A 17,917-nucleotide genomic window follows, 5' to 3' on the forward strand; every position below is an offset into this window, starting at 1 on the left:
CTTTGCAAATCATAATTCAATAAGGGTTGTTAATTATGTGGGCTAACACAGCAGGTATATATGTATTGGTCCGTTCGATATTAGCAGCAAATAAGGGCATTTTAATTGTTCCCAGTCTAACCTGTGAAGTGATGCTGTGTACTTTGTGTTTCATTGTACTCGCCCTGGTCCTGAGGCAATGTGCGTGCACTCTAAGTAAAGAGGCAGCCTTATCTGAGTTTAATAATGAAACTGATTCGTACCGAGATACAAAACACTTTGATGTGCTCTTCTGGTGTGTTGTCCCATTGCATGCCTTATTAATCGTTTGTACTATTTTTGTCTCCTTCATGAATAACTTTTGAAATGTATCAAAGGCACAAAATGCACCTACTGTTAAACTAAAAGTATGACTCGCTGTACAAACATGAAACTGAAACGGGAGATAAATGCCTTCTGGGTCTGGTTTTGATAAAAACGAAAGCTAAACTTGAATCTCTTTCTACTCTCGAAAGATTATTGGGTGTAAAATCATGAAAGTGGGCTCTTAATTGGCATAGCTTTCCGTGACTTAACTTTTGTGTTCACGTAATTCTGTGATAATTCTTATCTCGCTTTGGAGGACGCATGGATGGTTTAAGAAAAATCCATATCTTGACTAAATGGTGGACTGTGAAAAACAACAAGGAATACATTACTGTGCATTATGATGGAAAACTAAATCAATATTTTAATATCAGAGTGGTGTTAAAATCAGAGCTATGATGGTGCAGCTTTGTCAGTACTTAACGCATTTGGTATAATTAGTCATCTGTTGAGGAATACAGCGCACTGTTCTGAAAAATGGGCTACAATGACAAACAAAGTCAATCATAATGGCAGCATATTATCAAATCAAATCAAGTTTTATTTATATAGCACATTTATAAACGATTTTTGGTCGAGCCAAAGTGCTGTACATATAATAAAAATAGCCTACAGTAGAGACACTTTACAGCAAATACAACAGCACAGATTGTTCAGAATATCAGTATGAGAAAAACGACACCCTCTATCCTTAGACCCTCTGTCCTTAGACCCTCTGTCCTTAGACCCTCTGTCCTTAGACCCTCACATCGTACAAGGAAAAACTTCCGGAGAAAACCCACAGTTTAAAGGGAAAAAATGGGAGAAACCTCAGGGAGAGCAACAGAGGAGGGATCCCTCTCCCAGGACGGACAGACGTGCAATAGATGCCGTGTGTAAATCGAAGAGATAATACATTTTACAGCATATAGACCGAATGTTAGGAGATGCATGTGTCTGTAATAAGAAGATGATTATGTCATAATGTTGCACTGTGTATCTAGCCTGATATATTTTCCATTGAATTAATTCATCAGTCATTCGAGTGTGCCATTTCTGTCATAGCAAATTAGACTATACATGTTGCTTTTTAATCAGATTATTTCTTAATTCATTTTCAAAAACAATCCGATATCTTCACACGTCATTCAAACACTTTGAACCGAAGGAAGTGAATTAAAAGATGCAGCTTTCTGTCAAGACTTTAGTAGTTGCATTTGTTTAGTGAGCTGAACATATATCTTCTGTAAGATATATTCTGCTTATGAAAAACATTTAAGCTGACACACTTTCCGTGCTAAAGCTACAGGAACTATGATGATATTGTATAGCTGACTCAGACTTCATAAGCACTAAAATAAGGCTGTACTGAAAAGTAAATACTCACTTAAAGACTGACAGCTGAGAGCCAGGGGAAACTCCTTTTAGGATTCCTTCTTCTGCACGTTCAAAAATATCTATAGAGCCATGTAGCGTCAAAGAGCAGGGGACAAATGAATATCCCTCTTCCTCACAAAGCTGTTTCTGTTTCCTGAGCATATGGGATTCTCTATGACTGAGGACAAGCTACAGAACAAGCTACAGAACAGTGATGCAGACTAAGTGTTCATACTTGCTCTCACAAACATTCTTCAGCTTGTCAATGCTTGCCCCCAAAACCAAGAAGCTTTTCCTACCACTCTCTATCCCTGCTGTTGCTTACTTAATCATGTTTTGGTTCCTCTGGGAACAAAGGGTTTTTTCTACTTCCGACAGTTTCTTTGAGTACTGCACAGGGCACTAAGAATGATAAGAATGTCATTGAGTAATAATACGTAGGAAGTCAGATTCTTATGTCAATGTCAAAGAAAGAGCTGCAGGAACAGTAAGAGAAAAATAAACTTGAATGCTGGCCTTGGTACTGGAAATACATTAGCAATGCCTTCCCCTACACTCTCCGTTGGTCTATAAACTTTAACAGCTAACCCCACTGCATACTAGGTGATAAAAACCAAGGCTCCTTTGCTCACAGTCTGTAAACATGACTTGGTAGCAGGTCCAAAGCCTGCACAGCGGATTCAAATCCCCTATATTGACCTGAGTACTACATTAAAATAGCAGCATGGCAAATTTGAAGCCCTTTCTGATAGAGTTGCATTTTTATAGATCTTTTTTCTCTGTCTGTCAGCAGATGAGATGGATCCATATGATCATACGCTTCACAAATGCAAGTGTTATTTATCAGCTACTTACTGCGAGTTGCTATCAGCTGGCAGAGGCTGTGGTTAGCAGCTTCCCCTTCTCTGAGTCTGCAGTTCAAGTGAAGGCCCACAAGTGCAGCAACGGAAATAAGTTGCATGCAGAGTGAAAGGGGATGCACTTTATCATTTAATCACCAACAAAACATGTTAAGCACAACATCCTGTGAGACATATCACATAAGCCATCTTGCTAGTAACATTATTAAGAAGCCTTAAAGGCAACATTTCAATAACAGCTCACATTACAGAGTTTGGTAGCAAGTTCCCTTTAATACCCATGGATAGATGCTAGGGAATGTGCAGGATGCAATTCCCTGCCCTTATGTAACAGCAATAAGCTGCTAGCTCACCCCCAGGCCGGTAAGGCTACAGGCTATGCTGGGTCTCTCTCTATCACGCGTTCTTCCCCTAACACACACACACAAACACAACCCAACACAAACACTCGCACAGTAATAGCACTATAATATGCTAGCTCGTGCCTGAAGTGGTTGATAGCTCTCTTCTTCTGAGAGCAGGGCTATAGGGGCTGTGAAAGTAAACAGCTCGGATCAAACCAACTCTCTGCTCTCTTTGAAGAGTGGGAGACAATTACAGGGATCAATGGTGCAGCCCGGAGGTGGTTAACAGCCAAGACAGGCAGGCAGACAGGGATTGATGCCCCGTTATATTGAGAGTCGACTCCTCCATGACTTCACTGTGAACCACAGCCACATCCAAACTGCACTGCATTCTGGCTGGACAACCATGTTGGGATACATACAACTTGAAGTTGTCCTTACCACCAGCTGCTCTTGCAGTAATAAGTAGTGTACCTTTCTTACTGTCCTAATGTGCACAATGTAGTGACTGCTTTTCGTCTTTTGTTTTCTTAGTTATGTTCTCTGTATTTTGTGTTATGTGTAACATTGCTGCCTTCTTGGCCAGGTCAGCATTGTAAATGAGATTTTATCTCAATGCTTTTTTATCTGGTTAAATAAAGGTTAAATAAAATAAAAATAATACACGGTATATAAAATAAGAAATCTCAAAGTGAGATACAAATACTGCAAATTGTAGATTTTACTGCATTTCCAGTTGGAGCAGATGGGGGTTAATGCTCTGTGTGGGTGGACATTCCTTCAGGCAACATTTCTCCAATGGATTGGTAGGTAATAGCTATGTTCACTATAGATAAACGCTATAAAGTTTTATCAAAGTGTTTATGAGTGAAGGTGTGCATGTTTATTTGTGTTATGTGTAGGTTGTAACTTTGAGCTATATTTGACACCATTTGTACATGGATGGCAACGAGAGACTGCACAACCTAATGTCACTTGTGAGTGTGCAAAGGTTGAGCCTCTAAGTGTATTTTGAACAGTGCACACTGTGTGGGAGCTTCTCTCGCCCCTACCTCTCCTGTGGGACAAGTGTGTCTGTACAGAAGATGTGATTTCAGATGGCTCGCACCACCTTGACTCAGTAAACAACAAGATGAAGGAAACAGTGGGAGAGGTGCAACAGCCGCTAGCTGTGTTCGTTCCTCAGCACACCACAGCCATATTAGTTGCCTAAATGACATATTTGCCAGTTGATGTAGAACAACATCAACAAAAGAGCCTTTTGAACTAAATATAGTGTTTATGTGAAAGTAGAATGTGTCCTTGGTGGCTATGATAGCAGATGAATATATTCAGGGTTTTTTTGTACACTTATGAATAGGACATGAGATTGTTAAAAAAAGAAAAATTGAGATAAGATCAAAACAAATACATTTGTATTTCCAAGGGAGGGAAAACATTTCTCTGAGATGTTTAAAGGCTTCCCACCCTCTTTGCGTGTGCAGAGGGGGAAACAATGTTGGCTGGTTATCATATAATTCCATCTACGCCAACAGAACAGAACAACAAAGCAGCAACAAGAACCCCTCTGCCCAACTCTCATTTACTTTTCAGTCCTCCTGGGTGAGGAGAGGAGGAGAAAAGCAATGTGTCATTACCTCCATCAACAGAGTAAGGAGGCAGACTGCTGCACAGGCAGGGCTGCACTTTACTGTTTGCACACAGCCTTGCTTAGACAGATGTCATAACATGCTTTATTAAATGTCTTTCAATTGACAAACTGCAGGATGAATTGCATGACTTTACAGTGTGCTGGCACCCACACACAGGATTACCAATGCTGTTTGCCCACAGGCTTACATGTGAGTGTGTGCAGCCACACACACACACACACACACACACACACACACACACACACACACACACACACACACACACACACACACACACACACACACACACACACACACACACACACACACACACACACACACACACACACACACACACACACACACACACACACACACACCACATGTATACATCACTTCAGGGGACATTACATTGACTTACATGCATTTCCTGGAGACTTATCCTAACCTTAACCATAACCAACACATGCCTTACCCTAACCCTTACCCTAAACCTAACCAAGTGTTCACCCTAAAATTAATGACTCCCCTCATGGGGACCTCCAATTTGTCCCCATAAGGGAAGCCAGTCGTGACTATGTAAACATTTAGGTCCCCACAAGTATAGCAATGCTAGACCACACCCACACACACACACACACACACACACACACACACACACACACACACACACACACACACACACACACACACACACACACACACACACACACACACACACACACACACACACACACACACACACACACACACACACACACACACACACACACACACAGCACTTTCCACCAGTGCCTCTCAAAGGAAACCATTACACTGCAGAAACCCACGGGAAGCCAGGCAGAAAGGGGATTTTCTGAAGCATTTTTTTCTTTCTTCCTCTCCCCGCCTCTCTCTCTAAAAAAAACCTAACTTACACTAAGCTACTTTTGCCAGAGAGAAAGAGATTACAGTCAGCCAAGCGTCTTCACCTGTGACCCAGTAATTCATTTGGCTGATAATCTGCTATTGCAGGTGACACTAACAATCACCGATATGATGGGGAGAGAGGCGAGGGAGGGTTAGGGGAGGTTTGGCCTGGGCTGATTGGTGGGGGAGATATTTGATTAAATTCTGAAATGAATAATGCATTATGAAATTGATCCAGACAAATCCCACCTTGAGGAGATTGGAGTAGGATTATACTGGTGAAAGCTTTGGGAAAGGTTACGACAAAGAAGCGGATTCCTGGGAAGGTGCACTTCAGTATCAAGTGCTTACCTGGAGCTTGATAAGGCAATTTACAATTCCTTAAATTTATATTCCTGTCAGCTGCTTGAACAAACTGCAAATAACGTGCACAGAGAGATTTAGCCTCAAAAGAGTATTGCTGATGGCCCTGAGGAAAAACAAACGCAAGCAGTTTCTGTTTTCTTCCTTATTTATTTGTTCTTGGAAAGTCTTTTCAATTAATTGCATTCTGATTTATTGCTGACTTTAAGAGAAAGTGAGCTTTTTTTACTGAAAATAAATACCAAGCTATAAGTCATAATCGATATACATTTAGTTACGTCTCCAAGGAAAGCGCTTGACATTTAAGGAGAAGGGTGAAGCTGGAGCCAGCAGCCAGCAGATTCATTTTGTTCACACTTGTTTTTGCACTTGTTAAAAAAACAAGATCTAACATTATGTTTGTGAGCTTCAGGCGATCTTATCCGTGGATGTAGTCAGGCTGATGGGTTCCCACTCTTTATGCTAGTCAAAATGCTGGTTCCAGCTTTGTGATGGACAGATAAAGAGATTAGTATCGATATTCTCAATATACTTTTTGCAAGACATTGACTAAACAAATGCTTTAATTTTGTTCTTTGCCGTCTTCTCTTATCCACTTTGTCTGCATGCTTTTATATTCAGTCTTCTGTGCATTTAAATGTTGACTTTACATTTGTGTTTGATGTACACAAACCTCTTCTCTTTGTTTTCTACATGTTTTATGTGTTAACAAGGTCATACACGTTACACACACTATTTATATTGATGCACATGCTTGGTACTTTGATCTAAAGCTTTCTAACCATTACATGTGTGGCCTGGATTAGTGTCACATAAAGCACATCTGTAAACACTGATACAAATAAACGTAATTAATTGTCAATTATCCCAAAGTCTCCACCTTGTAGTAATGCTGTATAAATAGGCTGTTTACTGGTGTACTTTCTTTACTTGTGGCTTTGCCCTACAAAGGAGAGGGTGTGTCCGCATGGCAACAGCATCAGACTTTAGCTCAGCACTTTTTTATAAGTAATTAATTTCTGTAGCTTCTCCGCTTGGATTTAGTTGGTTGCTTTTAATGAGCGTGCACTATTCAAACAACTATTTTAACGAATGACTGCTTACAACCTCACAACTACGAGTGCGCTTAATTTCAAACAATTATAAATATTCATTGGCGCAATAAGTCACTTTATTGAAGTGCATGTCAACACAGTGGAGGAAATGAAGTGGTAAAACAACTTCATTATTTCCTTAATAGAGTAGACAGGAGTTTGAAGTATTGTCAGCTATTGAAAATGATATCATTGCTGCGAGAAAGCACTCTAAGCTGAGGCTTTGGAAAGAGCCTGGAATGTTTTCCAACACATCGCTCCAGCCTGACATGTTTCGCCGCCAACAGCCTGTCCATGCAGCTTTTCAGCCATGAGAGACATATGTAGTGCGAACCTGACATGGCAGAGTGAGTGCTCAGTTGTCAATAAAATGCTTTTTTAGTATTTAAACGTTCTTCTTTCAGGGGTGTGGGACGATTTATTCCCCCTCAATTGTCATCTGACTGGCTCCAGCACTTTCCCCAGTGTGCTAAAGTTAACAGGATTTTCAAGAAAAAGGCAGACAGAGCAGCGCATTCAAAACTGTGAGGGCGAGCTCGCGCCAACTGTGCGGTACTTCATGTTGAAGAAGCACTTTAATTAATATGTGAAATGTATCCGTCTTATGAAAGGCAAATCCCATTCCGGTTTGGAGTCATGCCATAAGGTTTATATTCTGAATCCATAATATCAAAAGCTGCCATGGTGTCTTTAATGATGAGCTTGATTTGCAGGCTGTGTTCACAAACAAGTTGGACTTTAATATCAGCCTGTCATCCAGACATTTTCAACTGGCCTCGACTAACACATTTTTACTAGCACTTTTTAGTTGCTTTAATTTAGCCCCTTAACGCAGAATTCTCATCTAAAGGTGTTTTACTTCTTCTGAAGAGATCGCTTCACAAATGATGAAACAAGGTTGTTCTCTCCTTTCTTTCCTGATGTTTTATCCTCTCAATTTTGCTTGTAATGAGCCATGAAATGCTGAAGCCATTGGCGTAATGGGAGCAGTGTTAAAAACAAAATTAAACACTCTGTATTTAAGTGAATAATTAGCAAGGCTGTCAAAGCACTGAAGTTTCAACTTAGAAATAAGGGTTTGAATCAAGGATAATGTATTGAAAAATATTCCTGAAAGACACAGTATGGAGCAGATAAAAGAGAGGTACGTCCAGGGTTTGGAAGAACTGGAGCAGTGAAGTGGTGCAATTCATCAAACACACTTTTTGTTGCCTGCCTTGGTGGAATGTGAAATTAAATGCACATAAATGAGCATAATTAATGACCAGCTAGAGTGGGTAGAATGTGAAGGCGACAAAATGGGAACTTCCGCGTACAGTTTATCAAATCGTAATCACTGAGAGGGCAGCACTCTCCCAGGTGAAATTAAAGGGGCTCCTACAAATCATACTGTAGATACAGTGGGGCAAAAATGTTTAGTCAGCCACCATTTGTGCAAGTTCTCCCACTTAAAAAGATGAGAGAGGCCTGTAATTTTCATCCTAGGTATACCTCAACTATGAGACAGAATGAGAAAAAAAAAAATCCAGAAAATCACATTGTCTAATTTTTAAAGAATTTATTTGCAAATTATGGTGGAAAATAAGTATTTGGTCAATAACAAAAGTTAATCTCAATACTTTGTTATATACCCTTTGTTGGCAATGACAGAGGTCAAACGTTTTCTGTAAGTCTTCACAAGGTTTTCACACACTGTTGCTGGTATTTTGGCCCATTCCTCCATGCAGATCTCCTCTAGAGCAGTGATGTGTTGGGGCTGTCGCTGGGCAACACAGACTTTCAACTCCCTCCAAAGATTTTCTATGGGGTTGAGATCTGGAGACTGGCTAGGACACTCCAGGACCTTGAAATGCTTCTTACGAAGCCACTCTTTCGTTGCCCGGGCGGTGTGTTTGGGATCATTGTCATGCTGAAAGACCCAGCCACGTTTCATCTTCAATGCCCTTGCTGATGGAAGGAGGTTGTCACTCAAAATCTCACGATACATGGCCCCATTCATTATTTCCTTTACACGGATCAGTCGTCCTGGTCCCTTTGCAGAAAAACAGCCCCAAAGCATGATGTTTCCACCCCCATGTTTCACAGTAGGTGTTCTTTGGATGCAACTCAGCATTCTTTCTCCTCCAAACAAGTCTAGTTGAGTTTTTACCAAAAAAGTTCTATTTTGGTTTCATCTGACCATATGACATTCTCCCAATCCTCTTCTGGATCATCTAAATGCTCTCTAGCAAACTTCAGACGGGCCTGGACATGTACTGGCTTAAGCAGGGGGACACGTCTGGCACCGCAGGATTTGAGTCCCTGGCGGCGTAGTGTGTTACTGATGGTAGCCTTTGTTACTTTGGTCCCAGCTCTCTGCAGGTCATTGACTAGGTCCCCCCGTGTGGTTCTGGGAGTTTTGCTCACCGTTCTTGTGATCATTTTGACCCCACGGGGTGAGATCTTGCGTGGAGCCCCAGATCGAGGGAGATTATCAGTGGTCTTGTATGTCTTCCATTTTCTAATAATTGCTCCCACAGTTGATTTCTTCACACCAAGCTGCTTACCTATTGCAGATTCAGTCTTCCCAGCCTGGTGCAGGTCTACAATTTTGTTTCTGGTGTCCTTTGACAGCTCTTTGGTCTTGGCCATAGTGGAGTTTGGAGTGTGACTGTTTTAGGTTGTGGACACGTGTCTTTTATACTGATAACGAGTTCAAACAGGTGCCATTAATACAGTTAACGAGTGGAGGACAGAGGAGGCTCTTAAAGAAGAAGTTACAGGTCTGTGAGAGCCAGAAATCTTGTTTGTTTGTAGGTGACCAAATACTTATTTTACCGAGGAATTTACCAATTAATTCATTAAAAATCCTACAATGTGATTTCCTGGATTCTTTCCCCCCATTCTGTCTCTCATAGTTGAAGTGTACCTAGGATGACAATTACAGGCCTCTCATCTTTTTAAGTGGGAGAACTTGCACAATTGGTGGCTGACTAAATACTTTTTTGCCCCACTGTATATCGGGAAAAGGTTTCTTACACACACTCACGAGCAATGTGGGTAGCCAGAGTCCACCCCTCAAGTTCCCACTGTTTCGACTTGTCCCCATCCGTGTGGCTCCCTTGCCATCATCATGATTGACAGATGGCAAACCTGTCACCTCCATGGCACTCACTCGTCTTTGCTGTGATTGGCAGGAGTCACACCTCTGCTTACTTTCCTCAAATTATTTTAAAAAGTGTTCGAAGGTAGGGCCAATCAAACAGCTTGCTTTTTGACATAATTGTCTCAGTTTTTTCTAGGATTATGTCATTTATCTTCAATGACTCCTGGAGTGCAGTGTGTCTTGGGTGCTGATTTAATCCCTGAACCCTGCAGGTTAAATCTGCAGGAAAGGTTAAGGAGCAAGGATTACAAAAAAAAAAAAACCTTAACCCCACCAATGGAGCTCCTCAGTGGCCAATAGATGGACTATCAGAGCTGTGTAGCAGGCATCTGTGGATAAGCAGGTAGTGCCACTCATCCAGTAATCACAGGGTGGGTGGTTTGCATTGACTTTTATTGGTTTTGAGCCACAGAATAAATTGGCTACGCATTCGGTGTGAAAACACAATGAAAGTAGAAAAGCGTGTGTGCAGACCACTTACCATTTATTGTGGCAGTATATGGCTGGTAACAGGTGTGAATGTGTTTTACAGTGTGAATTTGAGCATGGCAAAGAAATAACTACCTCCAGTGACCACCCTGGAATAATAATGATTCAAAATAATTAAGATGTCAACCATCAATGTCACAAGAAACAGCCTTGCTTTGAGATTTCACAGACAATGGCATTATCCAACAGGAGGCTCTTAATATAGTTTTTCAGAGGCAGAACAAAAAATAACTAATTTAATAAGGCAGAGACACTTAAGTATTGATTTTCTTTGTGACATTTTAATATACTGTGTTGACAGAACACTAATTGGGCAAGAACATATTCATCCATTAGCATTGGCATGCATCCATTACAGCTGTACATCTACTGTAACACTAAAACATAGCTAAAGAACCATTAAACTATATGACATTTTCTGTCTGGTGAGAGTGCCAGCGAGCATCAAAAAAGAGAGGTCACTAGTTTGTCTAATTTTAGCCTCGTCGACTTGAACAGCAGTACTTTTTAGCACTTGTGACATTGGCTGACATTGCCTCAGTGATGGTGAGGGAAGCAAAGTGGCCATCAGACAAGAGACAGTCCTTATCTGAGGACTCTTGCTCTCGTAGGTTATCACCGCTCAGCTGTCCACCCAATCACTACCCAGCCCTTTCTTGGATATCTCTAAGATTGGTTCTTGTAATAGTGTGTCTGTGTGTGTGTGTATGTTTATGTGTTTCTGTGCATGTGCACATGTTCCCTCCAGCCCTCTCTCACTGTCTGTTCTGTTTTCCTGTCCTGCTTCCATTTCTCACCCCCCCCCCCCTCCCACCCACCCATCCTTCTGGCAGTAAACTTGTGCACTTACAGAAAATTCCCACCACACTGACACTCATCCAGCTAAAAGCAAGTGCCTATGCCAAAAAAAAAGTGAAGTCACTATCTTTTACACATCATGATTATTGACAGGGCAGGATTAACTGAGGCTGGGATTCTCCATACTTCAGCAGTTCATAATTGGAGCGACAATTCACCGCGGGAAGGTGAGAGGTGGCGAATATCTGACAGGCAAATAGTTAATAATCAGTTAGACAGCACCATGACATGGGGGGGGAAGTGACTGGAAGCTAACAGAATATCCATCAATAAATATCTGTTCAAGAGTCGTTTTTGATTATTGAATTTTTATGTTTTTGAATAAATAAAAATAAAGAATTAAAATATTTATGCTCAATTCTAAGTTAACAGATATCTGAATTATAAAATAATGTAGGAGATGCTTGTACAGGCATCTTTCTGAAGGAAATTCATCCACAGTAAAGATGCAAGCCCGCAATTGGTGATGAAAAATGGAGGCTTGGCTTTTGCCAGGCTAATGTCGGTCTAACACATTGACGTTAGCCAGGTTATATTTGATCTAAATAGATAAACACTTAGGTACTCAAGCAATTTAAAAATATATATATATCACTATCTCTATGAAAGTGTCTTATTTAGCTGCTGCTGCTACTGTTTGGTATTAGCAACGATGAATGCAATATGCATAATTATCAACAAGTTTAAGCTGGTAAATTATTTGTGTGTGTCTGATTCACCTGAACAAGTAGGACAATATATTTTGTGGTGCTAATCTCTGATGAAAGATATTTAAGTTTTTCATCTAAATATCATAAAATAATATGAGTATTTAATTGGATAGCTCACTGTGCCAGCAGTGCAGATGTGACTTATATGTTTTAAATAAGGAAAGCTAAGACATCATTTAAGCAAACATCATGGCATGGAACATGCAAGCAAAGGCACATTTATATAACTGTCAAATTAACTGCTAATGGTCAGATTTTCTTTTGACAAACAGCTCACAGAATGAAAACTTTCATTTTCTTCATGGCAGGGACATTTTTCAAATCATATTTGAACTGGTGTGAAAAGAGAAAAAACTAAATCAATGTTCTACTCATGTTTTGTTTTTTTCATACAACATCTATACAATTTTCTCTCTGTGTGTGTGTGTGTGTGTGTGTGTGTGTGTGTGTGTGTGTGTGTGTGTGTGTGTGTGTGTGTTGTAGGTGTGTGTAGCCTACTGTATGTGAGAAGTAGGCCGGCAGTGTACGATTACATTTTGATCTGTTCTTTTATTCCATTGCCCTCTGAAGCAAAGACATCTAGCTATACCGATTAGTGCAGATGGTGTGTGTGTGTGTGTATGTATGTGTGTGTGTGTGTCATTACTATACTTGTGGGGACCTAAATCTGTTTACATAGTCACGTGTGGGGACTGGCTTCCCTTATGGGGACAACATGGAGGTCCCCATGAGGGGGATCATTAATTTTAGGGTGAAGACTTGGTTAGGTTTAGGGTAAGGTTAAGGGTTAGGCATGTGTTGGTTATGGTTAAGGTTAGGATAAGTCTCCAGGAAATGCATGTAAGTCAATGTAATGTCCCCTGAAGTGATGTATACATGGTATGTGTGTGTGTGTGTTTACCATGCTGCTTGTGGCAGCCAGAGGAAGATGGCCATTATAGTAACAGAGTAAAAAAAAACTTCTGCTGGTGTTTTATTTGATTGAATACATTTTATAGAGGCTTTATAGAAAATGACCAGACATGCGCCATTTTCCAGTTTAACGCAGATGAGGTCTTTTGTTTGTCGCACTTCAGCGCGCCTCACAGAAACCAATCCAAATTCCTCATTGCGACCCGTAATGGGAATGCAAACTGAAAACCGCATTCCACATTAATTCCAGATTGCAGTTTGCAGAGGCAGGATAAATGAGGCTGTGATTAGAGAGAAGAGCTCTTTCACAGGCAGCTGTCCTATCCTTTTATACACAGAACACTCAGTAAGAGCTCCACACTGACTCTCATTAGCAGGGTGTCTGCTCTTCACAGAGGTAAGTGAGCGCTAACCCGATGCACCAAACACACATATCATCTTATTTGCCTCTTTCATGTGCTTTTAACTCAAAACCTATTATCTATGTTACCTTAGATGAGCCCTGCTCTCATTGATTATGAACTTTAAAAGATAATGATAATGGCTACCAAGATTGAATCCAAGGCTTGTAATTAAAGGCTTCTTAGACCACAATTCCTACTTTAATCTCAATGCAGGTAAAAGCTGTTGATTATTTAAAAACGTAATTTCCTCCAGCCTGTATTTCATATATTCGTAATTGCGTGATTTCTACTTTGAAGGGCAAAGATGTTTTTTTCTCATTTAATACACATTTTTGAAGATGCAGCAGATTATGGATGGAATCACCTTTGTCTAAGTCATTATGCTCAAAGATTTGGCTGAGCTCATGATACAATTGCATGATTTCTGTTCGGAATACCTTTTTTAAAGTCAGAGAATAAATGTCTTGATTCAGTGATCAAAATGAAAGCCGAAAGGATATTTATTGCCGCTTGGAGCGACTAAACGTGCAGTTGCAGGTAAGACGTCAGTGACAAAGTAAGGCTAGCCTTTGACAGCCGGAGCTTGGGGGGGGGGGGGGGATCACTTACACCTGAGATATATCTTACCCAGTCTGACTCCTTCTCTCACCTCCACTTTCTCACTTATCGTCCTCTCTGCCCTGTGCGTACTCTCAAATATTCATGACCATGCAGCCAGTGTCATCTTAGAATATATCTAAATGGGAAGCCCAAGGCAGAAGCAAATCATCCTACTATGAAATGTTCTGGTCCTCGACGAATGTTAAAGCCGTCATCTATAAACTTCCCTCCATCAGCCCCTTCTTCTTCTTCTTATTTCACTTCTTGTGAACAGACATGGCATATAACACAAAATGGAAACATTTGCAAAATGTATTTTAACATATATTCAGTGGTTGCCATGCCATATGTGCTCTGTGCTTTTCATTGCAGTGAATCAGCTCGTGGCACAACATCTGCTATTAGAGCTGAAAGTGATATGTAAAACTTTTGACAGCTGATTTGTAAAACACACACACACACTCACATAGCAAACTCCCCCCATGCTTGCTTTCTCTGTCTCAGAAGCTAAATTAAATGACTGAGCCTTGGCTGAGTGATTCTGCCACTTAAGCATTTGGAGGCGGACGCATTGTGCCAGCTCATGTTCAGGGTCATGCTAGTGTCACTTAAAGAGTCTCTAATGAGACCCAGACAGGCACACAGTGTCCAGCCGAGCAGAGCCGAAAATCTGAAAGCCACAGTATGAGAGCACTAGTGCAAAGAAAAAAGGTATTGAAAGGCCACTACATGAGGTGTAATGAGAGAAATAGACAGTGAAGATTTTATAGTAAAAAAACACAACAGAATCTCCTGATCCGGCATTTTTCTTTTTAAAATTGTCACAGAAAGTTGGATGCATCTAACAGAAAGTTGTGTAGAAGAGAGTTAAAAAGGCTCACCAGTGACTGTACGGTAAGGCTGTTTATTCAGTCTTAAGATTAAAAGTCAAGCTTGAGTGAAATGCTGTGTTTTATATAAGATATTTATGACAGACTGTCAGGAGCCACTGAGATATATCACTCACAGAGAGACAGAGTGAAGGACAGGATGAAAAATGGAGAGACATTAAACATTTCCAAATTCAAAAGCAGTTAAAAAAGTATTTAATCCAGTGTCTATACGTTACAGTAGATAGGGCTCCACAATATGCAAAAAACAACTCATTTAGATTATATTGAACCATATTGCAAACTGCGACATGTTGACGACTCATTATTGAAACATTGACATTATCAAAAATATATATTAAAATGATTATAGTGATTTTGAGAGGATCTTTACTAAACAAGCATTTTTCATTAAATCTGTAGAATACCGTTGGTGAGCTGGGACCGTGCAGCACCAAATAACTTATTATTCAGATATTTTCACATATTTAGCATTTACCAAATATTGCATTTAGTCCGTATTATTATAGTGTTAACAGAAGCTCCTAAATACGAAAACTGCCTGTTTTAATATAGCTATACTTGAATATTTTACCAGGCACCAGTAAAATATTTGTATATGTAGACATTAGCTTGCCCAGCCACATTCTGTTCAGTCAAACCTCTGGTGGCAACGCACAGGAGGAGGAGGTGGGGATTGGATTGAGAGTTGATACAGTGTGGAGCTCACATGGGTGTTGTTCGACATGAATATTCAATACACACCTCAGAATAAACCATTGTGTTTCCATTTCAAGCAAATTCCATCTGGGATTGTGTTTCAAGGCTGAAGAGGCAACAGGTGAATGTCTATACAGCGAGGCACTAAAGATAATGCCATTCCACAGACATGCGAAAACATGGTGTGCTATACAGTATTTGAAATTCAAATAAAAGTAAACTGATCATCTGTTAAAATTACACTGGGTGATAAAGCAGCAGCAAACTCAGTGAACAAGCTCACAACCATTTTGTAACATTTGGCAAATGATGGTACCCTGGCACAGTGCTGCACAATCTGGAAAGAAGCTGCAGCAGGCTGAATGCATAACTAGTTGGACAGATAAATTATCAGCAGGTGGAGTTTGTATTAGCCTCCATCTACTCCCATCTTTTTTTTGTTAATACCAAGAGACAGGATGCCTGCAGAAGCCATAGAGGGAACAAAACATATTTTCAGGCCACTATTAAATTTGTACAAACACATTTTACATTTCTTGGCCTTGATTTAATAAAAGTATGTCTATATTTTGACCGATCTCCGGGCACAAATTAAATAATGAAATGCACAAGGCCAAGTCATTCATTCCAGACGCCACCTGCGTAGGACACCTTGGTTGCAGAAGGCCATGGAAAGGGAGTCTTTAATTGAGCTTCACTTTTGCTTAGTTGTTGTTGAGTTATTGTCAGTTGGCAGCTACCAAGTTGAAACTAATGTGGCCTTGCAAGCTTATTATCAAATGAATGTATCACTACTTGGAGCCGGTGACATTGACTTCATCCTTCAAGGATAAAGTCTGGTCTGTTGAGATGGCTTTCTGTAAATATACTTATATTGTGCGCAAAATAAATACAAACCTATTAGTAAATTGAGGCTACCAATTCACAGTCTGTGCTCGGATAAATAAATGGTAGCCGAGGTTAAACTCTACTGAGAAGAAAAGTCTCTACTGAGAAGAACACATTTGTCAGTTAAACTTATTCTGATGTATGAATTTACAGCTCCTCATAATAATCTAAGATCGACTATCTTATCGACTATAAGATTGACACAAATGTCATTTGAATTGTCCAGAGGAAATAGTTTTTGGAGGTGCTTGAACAAAACAAGATGTTTGATGGAGCTCAGGATCTTGAAGAGATAAAGCTTTCTGTATTCATGATGGTTGAAATGTATGAAGACAGAATATGTGCAGAGCGGTAAACCAGTCTTTGACTTAGAAAAACATACAAGCTTGTCTTCCAATTTAAGTCAAGCTTGGTGAGATATCTGAAGATGAAAGCGATGAATGAAGATAGTCAGACTGTTTGACTCTGCATAACACCTCGCTGTTGGGTCTGCATAAAGGAACTGTCTCTGCAGGTGGAAAAAAACAACAGTTTCAGGCCAAAGCAAACACCATTTTGCACAACCCACCCACCTTGGTTCAAGACACCACAGCTTACTCTGTACCGGCGTTAAAACAGAGGCCTTAATGTGATCCATTTTCAAATACTAACAGCTGCAATGAAGGAGTCCTTACTCACCGTAACACTCATGAATGTTTCATAGTAAGTGATGCCAAATTAAGATCTTGGCGCCCAGGGTTGTGGGCCGTTTGATTAGGATCATGCGTACACCCACACTGGAGAGCCTGTTATAACGTCTGTTTAAAAATGTCTGAATCACAGGGCCCACCCATTCAGAAGATCATGTCTGGCATTCCCACTGATGTGCCGCCGGATTTTCCCATGGGATCAACACTAAAGGATGGGCTGCCCGGCTTGAATGCTCCAAGACTCAAGGGTTTGGACTCAGACTGCCTTCAATTATTGATATCCGAGAGAGTACTATAATTCAGTGCCTGTTATAAATCAGCATCTCTGAAATCTGTAGGATATTTATAAACATAATGAGATTCTGCTGAGGATTTCTCGCAGCTTTTCATGTTCATCCTCTGTAAAGTTTAAAGCTCCATCCAACGCATGAAGGATGACTACTTCATGGCGGGCTCTAAAAACATTCTCATTATCATCTCTCTCTTACGACGGAGTATTAGGGACACACTTAGAAAAAAAACAACAGAGAGATTTCGAGAATAAAGTCGCAATAATACGAGAATAAAGTCATAATTACGAGATTAAAGTCGTAGTTTCATAAGTGACTTGAGAAGGAGACAACAGGAGCGTCCTGCAATAAAATGAGGAATGTGGAGCATCTTGTGAAGCAGTACTTTAGTTTAGGTTTCTCAAATAACGAAATACTTAATCTTTTGGCACATCAGCATCA

The 17,917-nt window shown here is 40.3% G+C and overlaps 1 protein-coding gene across 7 annotated transcripts in view; it reads right to left on the minus strand.

Moving 5' to 3' along the window:
• The window catches only part of inpp4b (inositol polyphosphate-4-phosphatase type II B), a 318,245-nt gene that overhangs the window by 125,995 nt on the left and 174,333 nt on the right, over positions 1 to 17,917 (minus strand). Inside the window, exon 1 of one of the 7 annotated variants that reach the window (XM_034231267.1) lies at positions 2,557 to 2,611. The exons of 5 other annotated variants lie outside the window; for them this stretch is intronic. The gene's annotated coding sequence lies outside the window, so the exon portion shown is untranslated. Of the gene's footprint in view, positions 1 to 1,711; positions 2,013 to 2,556; positions 2,612 to 17,917 lie in introns of those variants that run through there. One more of the 7 variants, XM_034231265.1, reaches the window with a different exon arrangement.

The sequence above is a fragment of the Gymnodraco acuticeps genome, unplaced genomic scaffold (assembly GCF_902827175.1).
Source record: "Gymnodraco acuticeps unplaced genomic scaffold, fGymAcu1.1, whole genome shotgun sequence".
NCBI lineage: Eukaryota > Metazoa > Chordata > Actinopteri > Perciformes > Bathydraconidae > Gymnodraco > Gymnodraco acuticeps.